Here is a 9,669-nt window from a genome sequence, read left to right as displayed (position 1 = left end):
TAATCAATATTGTAAAAAAATAATAGGGTGCATGAAAAACCTTCATTCAACGCAGGGTAGTCTCATCATCCTGTTCTCCCTGAAAGACCCTGCAATCAAATTATTACATGGGTTTAATCTAAGATATATATGCCTTCCCATGTTATCCTTAATTCAGTACATGTATGTCAGTATAACTAAGCAAGCTAAAGACGAACCAGAACATATAATTTTTTGCAAAAGTAAAGGTAATACAAGCTATCATCGAAATGCTGTGATTTACTTTTGGAAGATAACCCTTTATTTAAAAAACTTGAAAGATTTACAATTTTATGGTTAACACATATAGCAGTGAAGTGTCATATTAGTGATGTTTTATTTTCATCTTTTGATCCACAATAATTACAAATTACACAAGAGCAGAAAGAGCAAAAATAACAGAAATGTTAAAGTATATTTTCCATGTGTAGCGAAGTAGAGATGTCTCCCTTTAAACCAGATAACCCCCCCTCTCTCTCTCTCTCGGTCTCTCTCCTATTTCATCATCCTCTCTACTGGAGGTCAACAAACTATAGTAAGATGTAACCTGGTCATTTCCACTTGTCCGAATATTCCAAGAATAGGATGTTTGTAGATAATGAGAATGCCCCTTATGTTATTGGAGTTTAGGTCAACCAGTGTTGCCAAAACTTAAGACTTAGATTTATTTACCCCAAGATTAGAAACACAGAGGGAGGAAGTTAATGTTGACAATCTTTGATGATAAGCAAACATATAAATTGTCCTTCTGCCTCTGCGAATACCAGTTTGGGCTGGAAGACAAAGCATTTGTTTTCTTGGAAAAGGAGTTAAGTCATCGCAGGAAGTAGGAGCAGGGATATACCCAACTGTTCAATGAGCCTTTGTCTTTTCTACTCCTTCCCCTTATTTTTGTTTTCGCCCAATCAGAATGTTAGGATAAATTGTTCAGGACGACTCTTCGAGTGTCCATCAAGTGTTATGCCCGCCCAGTCACCTACTGTAATTATAATGAAATAGTGAAGTTTAGTGTAAGAATATTTTGTAGGAGGAGATCTCGGAATCGAGATTGTGAATATGTAATTAGGTATAAAACCCCCATCCCTTGCATGAAATCCTCACTTGGATCCCCCCACCTAGCTGAACCCCTCACTTGGAACCCCCTCACTTGGAAACCCCCACCTGGAACGTCCCCACCCGGAACCTTTCTCCTTCTAATCCATCTCTAACTCATCAGTGCTTCAACTTCAAATATCCAGTATACAATATACTTCAAGATTTGGACTTTGGAGAATTCGAATAACAGGTTGAGCAAGTTCTGAAATACACCTTCCGTATTTTAAAGTCAACTCGATGCCAACTCCAGCTCCAGTCATTTGGGAAAGTGTCTGTTAATTCAACATAATAAAGAACTGTATCCAGTTTAGTCCAAAGTCACGTCCAGCTTTATTCCCGTACCCGTCAGCTTCCAGTCCCGCCAAGTCAAGTTCTCCAAGTCACGTCCAGCTTCGTTCCCGCCAATTCCCGTCCAGCTTCCAGTCCCGCCAAGTCAAGTTTCTCCAAGTCACGTCCAGCTTCGTTCCCGTCAATTCTCGTCCAGCTTCCAGTCCCGCCAAGTCAAGTTTCTCCAAGTCTCGTCCAAGTTCGTCCCAGTCGCATCCCGTTCCGAGTCAAGTCTACGATCGAAATATCAGCGAGCTAAGTGGCCATAATTACTAACTTCATTTCCCTTAACCTATCCCTTCCCTTCCCCATTAGACTGTAATAAATTAAGTAAGAAATAAGTCGCCCTTTAACTCTTAAGAATACTTTGCAATTATATTTATTGCAACATTTATATATAAGTTGTATTATTTCTATTATTCTGATTTGATGGATGAGATTTGTCATTCATATTAATTAAATAATTACCAAGTGACATCGTAATTCAAATCGTGTCCAAGCACTTTATTTCTAGATTTGTCTCTTTGTATTTTATATTTTAATAATATAATATCATACACTGATACAGTGGTCTATTTGAGACTAACCCCACCCCCGAGTGAAAGTCATATAGCTAGCGGACCAATACAAAAACCTGATTTCACTCGGAGCTTGATTCTATTATTTCATCATAATAGAAGACGGCGTGGCGTGGCCGTTAGACGGAACCCACGACCTCTTCGCGTTATCAGCACGAATGCTCTGATAGGATTTTGGTTTAAATGTTTCAAAACGCTGTAACGCTCCCAAAATAGTTTTTATAAAAGACAGGTTTGATGCCAAGTCCCTGTCAATAAAAGTGCTTGTATATGTAGTGTTTTAGTTTTGTAGAGAGTTGATCAATTTCACACTTTTTCCTTGTTTGTTAAGTAGCCATGAGCATAATGAGTTGCATTTTGCTGTTTATGTTGGTTTCTGTGAATCTGTCTGGCATGTCTCTGTTTGATAAACTTTGTTCTCAGCTGTGTGAGTGTGGAGGAGATAATGACAATGAAAAAGATGATATCATAGTTGACAGGTGTATTTTGAAGAATTTAAAACGTTCTGTATTTCCAAGCCGAGCGAAAATTAAGATTTGAAATGTCCCCATTCGGCTAGATTTCAACAAACACTGATCTATCCTTTATTTTTTGCTTTTGATTTATTTAAGGTAATTTTAAATATGTTGTAGTAACATTATGGCAATTCCAAAAGTTTTAAATTACAAAGATATACATTTTTTTTCTGTTAGTAACATTTAAGTTGTTTTTTTAAACCCGAGTAATTCATCATAGTATTGTAAGAGATCAGGGAGAAGGAATTATTGTTTTAAGTTGCGCAAATTAATTTTGTTGTGAGGAGTGCAGGAGGGACTACCAAATTAAAGTTTTTGGGTATTGTTGTGACTTAGGTAACTGTAGGTACTGGGACAGAAAGTATAAGAAGGCTTAGAAAATTGGACCTAATAAAGATGTGCGAGAAGATTTTCATTAAATTAGATGTAGTATTTAAGTTACAGTTAGGGTGGAGTTCAAGGAACTTCCACGTATTCCCCATATCAATAGCTCATTGCTGGCTTAGTTTCTCACCGAAATAAGTCGTAAATAGGCATGATGCAGATAAGGTAGGAGTAGGCTGTTTTAAAGTAGTTTAGTATTGGAGATCATCATGTTGCAGTTAGTCTAAAAGAGAGATAACCTTGCGCAGGGATGAGTTTTTTGTTTGTTAGTATTTTCTCGAGGAAAATATTGAGATGCTGCCTTTGTAGGAGCGTCCGGGTCGTATATATTTTTTATGTGTAGTTGAAAGTCTGATCGGATGTTTTAAAGTGGTCCATTGTTGCTTTGCCCTTTTGTGCTCAAATTTCTAGCCTGCTAGTTGCTGATATCACACATTTATGGGATATAGAATATTTCTTTATTTTTTCCTTTCTTGGAATTATTTTTTTTGAGAGTAAAACTTAAGTATTTTTGTTTTGAAAAATTGTTCGATATGAACTTTCGTAGAAATTGTGCGATAAGAGAAAATTTGATAGAAAATAGATTTAATTTGCCATTTTGTTAGTTCAGCCTAATTATGCAACTGTTAATTTTGTTTTAATTGTTTATAATGCCCCATAAAATGGTAGGGCAAACAGTGCTGATAATGATGTGTCGAGCCAGATTGATTTATGCGCATAATTTTGCACAGGCGATTGGTTCGTTTTAATTTAAAACGATGTTTAAGAGTTAAGTGAAGACAGTCAGTAATTAAGAGGTATAAGTATTTGAGATGTTTCCATTAAATATGAGGTTTATTAGGACAGAATTTGTTTATTTTGTATTCCATGGTTAGTGACCATTAGCTTGGCTTTATTGCAAGCTCTAGGCACTGAACTGACATGTATGCATCAGATCGGAATGCATGATAAAACCCTATAGTGTTTGTGGAAATTGCCCAACACGAGTTGCTTAATTTTTAAATTTTGTTTGTAATAAATGTAGACAATGATTTCAATTTTATTATTAATGAAGGAAAGATAGGATGTCGGAGCATCATTAGGGATAGTTCGGAGGGAAGCGTCACTCGCACTTAATCGCTTGTGCATGTAACCTAGTATGTCGAGAAGGCATGTATTGGAGTACATGTACAATTAAGTAAATGAGTGGTGATAATTTTTGTTGATGTTGTTTTTTTGTAAATGATAAAGTGGAACAGGGAAGGTGATGTTACCCCATCCCCTACCCGTCCGTGTGAGTAGCAATAGGCCGCCTCAATAGAGGAGGACTGTCCCCCGAGACAGTCACAAAGATGCCCGCGCCCACCGGATAAGCTTATCTATCAACAACAAACAAAAATTAAAAAAATGACGTTTTGTTTTGTGAGGAATTGTGGTGCTGCTTTTGGTGAAAAGGGTTGTTGTTGTTCTTACTTACTTAGATTATAGTGTGTGCCAAGAGGTTATCACTTTAATTTTATTTGAAGGTTAAGATGTTTTAGTTTTGTTACTTTTATTTGAGACATTTGGTTGATTGGTAGGGAAGAAATAGTAAAATAAATGTAGTACGTTTATATACATTTTGTATCTTTTCGCTAATAGATACAGTCATAAATGATGTATATTATAATATATTGTACTCTGATACAATATCGCTTGATTTAGTTTTTGTTTGGGAATCTGAGGATATACCGACATGATATTATTTTGTGTACTTATTTGCACTCTAGACATGCATTTGATTTATTTTAAGTTTGCACTGACATTTTTTATAGATGGATTTGTAAAGATGGAGTCTAATCTCTGTTGTTATGTAATATGACATGACTTGTGTACATACATGTAGGATACTTTGGTTATAAAGTATAATTGTGTTATATGCTATTGCCTTCATATCTTGTACATGTATATGAGCGCAGTAGGCATCAATTGAGTGTTGTAGTAGTATTTCAGATGTCATTTGGTAAACCATAAGTATAGGAAAGACAGTTGTACTTAAGTTGAGGTGTGTTCTTTTATATTCCATTTTTGGGAATGGCGAGGTCGCCATTCAAGTGGCCAAGGGGAAGATGTAGGGAAGTAGAGATGTCTCCCTTTAAACCAGATAACCCCCCCTCTCTCTCTCTCTCGGTCTCTCTCCTATTTCATCATCCTCTCTACTGGAGGTCAACAAACTATAGTAAGATGTAACCTGGTCATTTCCACTTGTCCGAATATTCCAAGAATAGGATGTTTGTAGATAATGAGAATGCCCCTTATGTTATTGGAGTTTAGGTCCATTCACATGAATGAAAACTTAGGATTAAATCTGTTCACATAGAAAAGGTACATGACCTATAGTAGACAAAGCCCCTACTCAACCAGTGTTGCCAAAACTTAAGACTTAGATTTATTTACCCCAAGATTAGAAACACAGAGGGAGGAAGTTAATGTTGACAATCTTTGATGATAAGCAAACATATAAATTGTCCTTCTGCCTCTGCGAATACCAGTTTGGGCTGGAAGACAAAGCATTTGTTTTCTTGGAAAAGGAGTTAAGTCATCGCAGGAAGTAGGAGCAGGGATATACCCAACTGTTCAATGAGCCTTTGTCTTTTCTACTCCTTCCCCTTATTTTTGTTTTCGCCCAATCAGAATGTTAGGATAAATTGTTCAGGACGACTCTTCGAGTGTCCATCAAGTGTTATGCCCGCCCAGTCACCTACTGTAATTATAATGAAATAGTGAAGTTTAGTGTAAGAATATTTTGTAGGAGGAGATCTCGGAATCGAGATTGTGAATATGTAATTAGGTATAAAACCCCCATCCCTTGCATGAAATCCTCACTTGGATCCCCCCACCTAGCTGAACCCCTCACTTGGAACCCCCTCACTTGGAAACCCCCACCTGGAACGTCCCCACCCGGAACCTTTCTCCTTCTAATCCATCTCTAACTCATCAGTGCTTCAACTTCAAATATCCAGTATACAATATACTTCAAGATTTGGACTTTGGAGAATTCGAATAACAGGTTGAGCAAGTTCTGAAATACACCTTCCGTATTTTAAAGTCAACTCGATGCCAACTCCAGCTCCAGTCATTTGGGAAAGTGTCTGTTAATTCAACATAATAAAGAACTGTATCCAGTTTAGTCCAAAGTCACGTCCAGCTTTATTCCCGTACCCGTCAGCTTCCAGTCCCGCCAAGTCAAGTTCTCCAAGTCACGTCCAGCTTCGTTCCCGCCAATTCCCGTCCAGCTTCCAGTCCCGCCAAGTCAAGTTTCTCCAAGTCACGTCCAGCTTCGTTCCCGTCAATTCCCGTCCAGCTTCCAGTCCCGCCAAGTCAAGTTTCTCCAAGTCTCGTCCAAGTTCGTCCCAGTCGTCCCGTTCCAAGTCAAGTCTACGATCGAAATATCAGCGAGCTAAGTGGCCATAATTACTAACTTCATTTCCCTTAACCTATCCCTTCCCTTCCCCATTAGACTGTAATAAATTAAGTAAGAAATAAGTCGCCCTTTAACTCTTAAGAATACTTTGCAATTATATTTATTGCAACATTTATATATAAGTTGTATTATTTCTATTATTCTGATTTGATGGATGAGATTTGTCATTCATATTAATTAAATAATTACCAAGTGACATCGTAATTCAAATCGTGTCCAAGCACTTTATTTCTAGATTTGTCTCTTTGTATTTTATATTTTAATAATATAATATCATACACTGATACAGTGGTCTATTTGAGACTAACCCCACCCCCGAGTGAAAGTCATATAGCTAGCGGACCAATACAAAAACCTGATTTCACTCGGAGCTTGATTCTATTATTTCATCATAATAGAAGACGGCGTGGCGTGGCCGTTAGACGTGCAGTACATTGTTCAGTGTTTTTTTTATAGAAGCGATTTAAATGTAACTAATCATTAAAGTCTCTAAATTGGCTACGTGGTGTAGAATATATAATAACTATTTTTGTGTACAAATTGAGAATTTTGTTGGTGTTTTCTTTTTATTTATTTCACAATGGCTCATTATATATATACATTTTCATATTTGTTCAAACTGTGAAGAATTGGAATTTGTTTCGTTAGTGTTGCTGATTTGAGAAGGAAAAAAATATGAATTTAGAAAATAAGAAATCTATGAATTGCTATAGGTTAAACAGCTTAAGTTGACATATTTGCAACTGTGCAGGAGATACTTTTATGACTTACTTTTTTTGTTTTCTTCATTTTTACAACCAAACTTAAATATTCCCTGGCTAGTATACATGTATCTTTAGATGACAAATTTATTTTTTACTGTAGCACAAATTCAAAACTGGCGTAAGAAATAGTGTGCATAATTAGACATGTTAAAATGTACTTACCGGGTGAGTATTCTCCCTCTCCTGTGTACAAGACTGCCTCCACACTGGAGTATCGTGCAATCAAAGCACAGTGAGGTATTGTGTAAGTCACCGGTAACTGAAGGACTAAGTCATCATGGGCTAAACACTGTACACCAAAGCAGACTGACATCTCTTCTTTGCTGTTGCCAAGATTAGGAGTATCTGTCAGGACACGAAGAGAAATGTCCTGCGGCGCTTCACTGCCAATTGCACCGGGAGGGATCTCAAGTTCAATTCCGAAGGAATCTAGCTGAAGTGTACCACCTTCAACGCCAACTCTCTTACAACATTCCATCTTCATTGGTCTGACATTTACTTCATCTAGTATGAAAATCACAGGAGACTTTTTCATTAATTCCTTTCTGCAAACCCTCTGCAAACAATAGAACACATACATGTACTTGTACTTCAACATTCTAGCAAAATACTAGATATATGTTATAGAGCACTAAAGAGCAATGTCACTCTGACTATCCTTTTCATGTCAGGAATAAGTGTAAAAGAAGTATATTCTTACCCATTTTCATCTTTTAAAGGCGTCTTTTTTAATTCCTTCTTTATAACTGTTGCTTAGTTTAGATTCTACATTGTGGAAAAGATATATGAATTTAGATATACAATCTTTGAGATTCAGCAATTTACATGAATGATGTTATTTTTACAACTCAGGATTTAGAACAACTACCTTTTACCAATCTGTGATGAATATATTGTTATAATAAAATAAAATAATAAGATAATAGAAAAATATTGTAATCTCCACAGTTTTTCTATCTTTTGCTAAACATTACAAAACTTTCTACTTGCTAGAACCCCGCACGGTAGGCCCATTTTCACTAAGAAACATCTCTGTTGGATAGTATTGTATATTTTTTACAGAGATTACGCCATCCGGCATCCACAGTTTTATATGCATATATATACATGAGCTTGTACTACTCTCGCTCTCATATTGTCGAATCATTAATACATTAAGCATTAACCGGTAAAAAGTATTGAAATACTTTATTCTTTGTTTTGTGTCTCTGCCATGCAATGGACATGAAACAACAGATCGATAGCCCCAGGGAGACATTGATTTGATTTCCTTATGCTCCAAATCAATTTCTGCTGATATTGTTCAAAGCACAACATTAACCTGTTTCATAGGGCAGGTTTTCCATGGCAATGTGATCCTCTTCTTCCTCAGTGTTCTGTGTGTCGGTTTGTTGTTCATGCACTTGGACCCTTGCTGTGGCTTCAACAAGCTCGTCTGTCAGATAAAATCAGTCAATAACGGATTCAGAATATAGATCTTTTTCATTTAGGCTACTAATATAATGATTACAAATTTCATTTTCTTATAAAACAAGTAGCAACTTTAAATACAAAGTACACACAATGCATTTGTATGTTATAATGTAATTTATATACGGATGTGAGATCTACTTTTCAAGTTTTGATTTGTGACAAACATCTTCAAAGTTTATGAATGAATTATGGTATTTACTACAAATAATTCAATATTCATTTGTACAAATATTGTTTGCCTGATCCCAACTAAAGGCTCATTCACATATGCCAAGGTCTATTGCAGTTTCTTTTTGTATCCACATGGTCTAATGATAATTTAGTCCACTTTTCATTTAATGTAATGACCATTTAGGCTTATAGCCAATTGATCTAATATCCATTTGGTCTAATCTCAATTATGTCTACAGCCCATTTGGTCTTTTAGTATAATTTCCAGTAGGTCTAATTCCCAGTTTGTCAAATACACATTTCGTCTATACTAAGGTCTAATAATCATTTGACGACTATAATTATTTATGATCAACCATACATCACCATCCATCACAATCCACTGACTAAACTGCAAATTTAGAAATCGCATAGACTTAGTGAACTCATATTTCAATCATTCATCATTTTCTGATCGTTTGTCCGAATTATTTCAAACTTTCGCCTTCTGTTTATTTCATTTTTCAGCTTTCATACAAATGAAATTATTACAAGGATCAGATTGCCCTTTAAGTATCATAACCCCCCTCCCCCACCCAAAAAAAAAAGTCCTACTAATTGTGGCGAGTGTGGATGGAACAGTAGCTTGTGCAACTGATTTATAATATGTGTTCCAGGCACAAAACTGTGAAGTGCGGATAAAAGGAACAAAAATGTGGTAAACTGACTGCTGCTGTGTACCCCGGTATATGTGAACAAGCCTTTATTCAATAAAGGTATTACAAAGTTTTGGTATATGGTCATGAATTTGGTTCAAATGAACATATTGGAAGCATATGCGATCCTACAATCGTTGTCGCGGTTGAAATCGAGTCTGGAGTTATGAAATTGTAAATAATAAACTCTTTATGTTGTATAGCTCC

General features: G+C 36.2%; 2 long non-coding RNA genes across 2 annotated transcripts; both read right to left on the bottom strand.

Annotated features, from left to right (window-relative positions):
• Positions 1-769: 769 nt before the first annotated feature.
• LOC115921204 lies at positions 770-1,661 on the bottom strand. Its single transcript, XR_004062810.1, has 2 exons — positions 1,180-1,661; positions 770-1,133 (listed from the first exon to the last, which is right to left on the bottom strand). It is a non-coding gene; the product is annotated as an uncharacterized LOC115921204 (long non-coding RNA).
• A 3,750-nt stretch (positions 1,662-5,411) lies between these two features.
• On the bottom strand, positions 5,412-6,289 carry LOC115921197. The gene is made up of 2 exons (XR_004062807.1): positions 5,822-6,289; positions 5,412-5,775 (listed from the first exon to the last, which is right to left on the bottom strand). It is a non-coding gene; the product is annotated as an uncharacterized LOC115921197 (long non-coding RNA).
• Positions 6,290-9,669: the final 3,380 nt, after the last annotated feature.

This window comes from Strongylocentrotus purpuratus, unplaced genomic scaffold, assembly GCF_000002235.5.
Source record: "Strongylocentrotus purpuratus isolate Spur 01 unplaced genomic scaffold, Spur_5.0 spur5_contig_812, whole genome shotgun sequence".
NCBI classification, from domain to species: Eukaryota; Metazoa; Echinodermata; class Echinoidea; order Camarodonta; family Strongylocentrotidae; genus Strongylocentrotus; species Strongylocentrotus purpuratus.
This window is presented reverse-complemented; position numbering and strand designations above follow the sequence as displayed.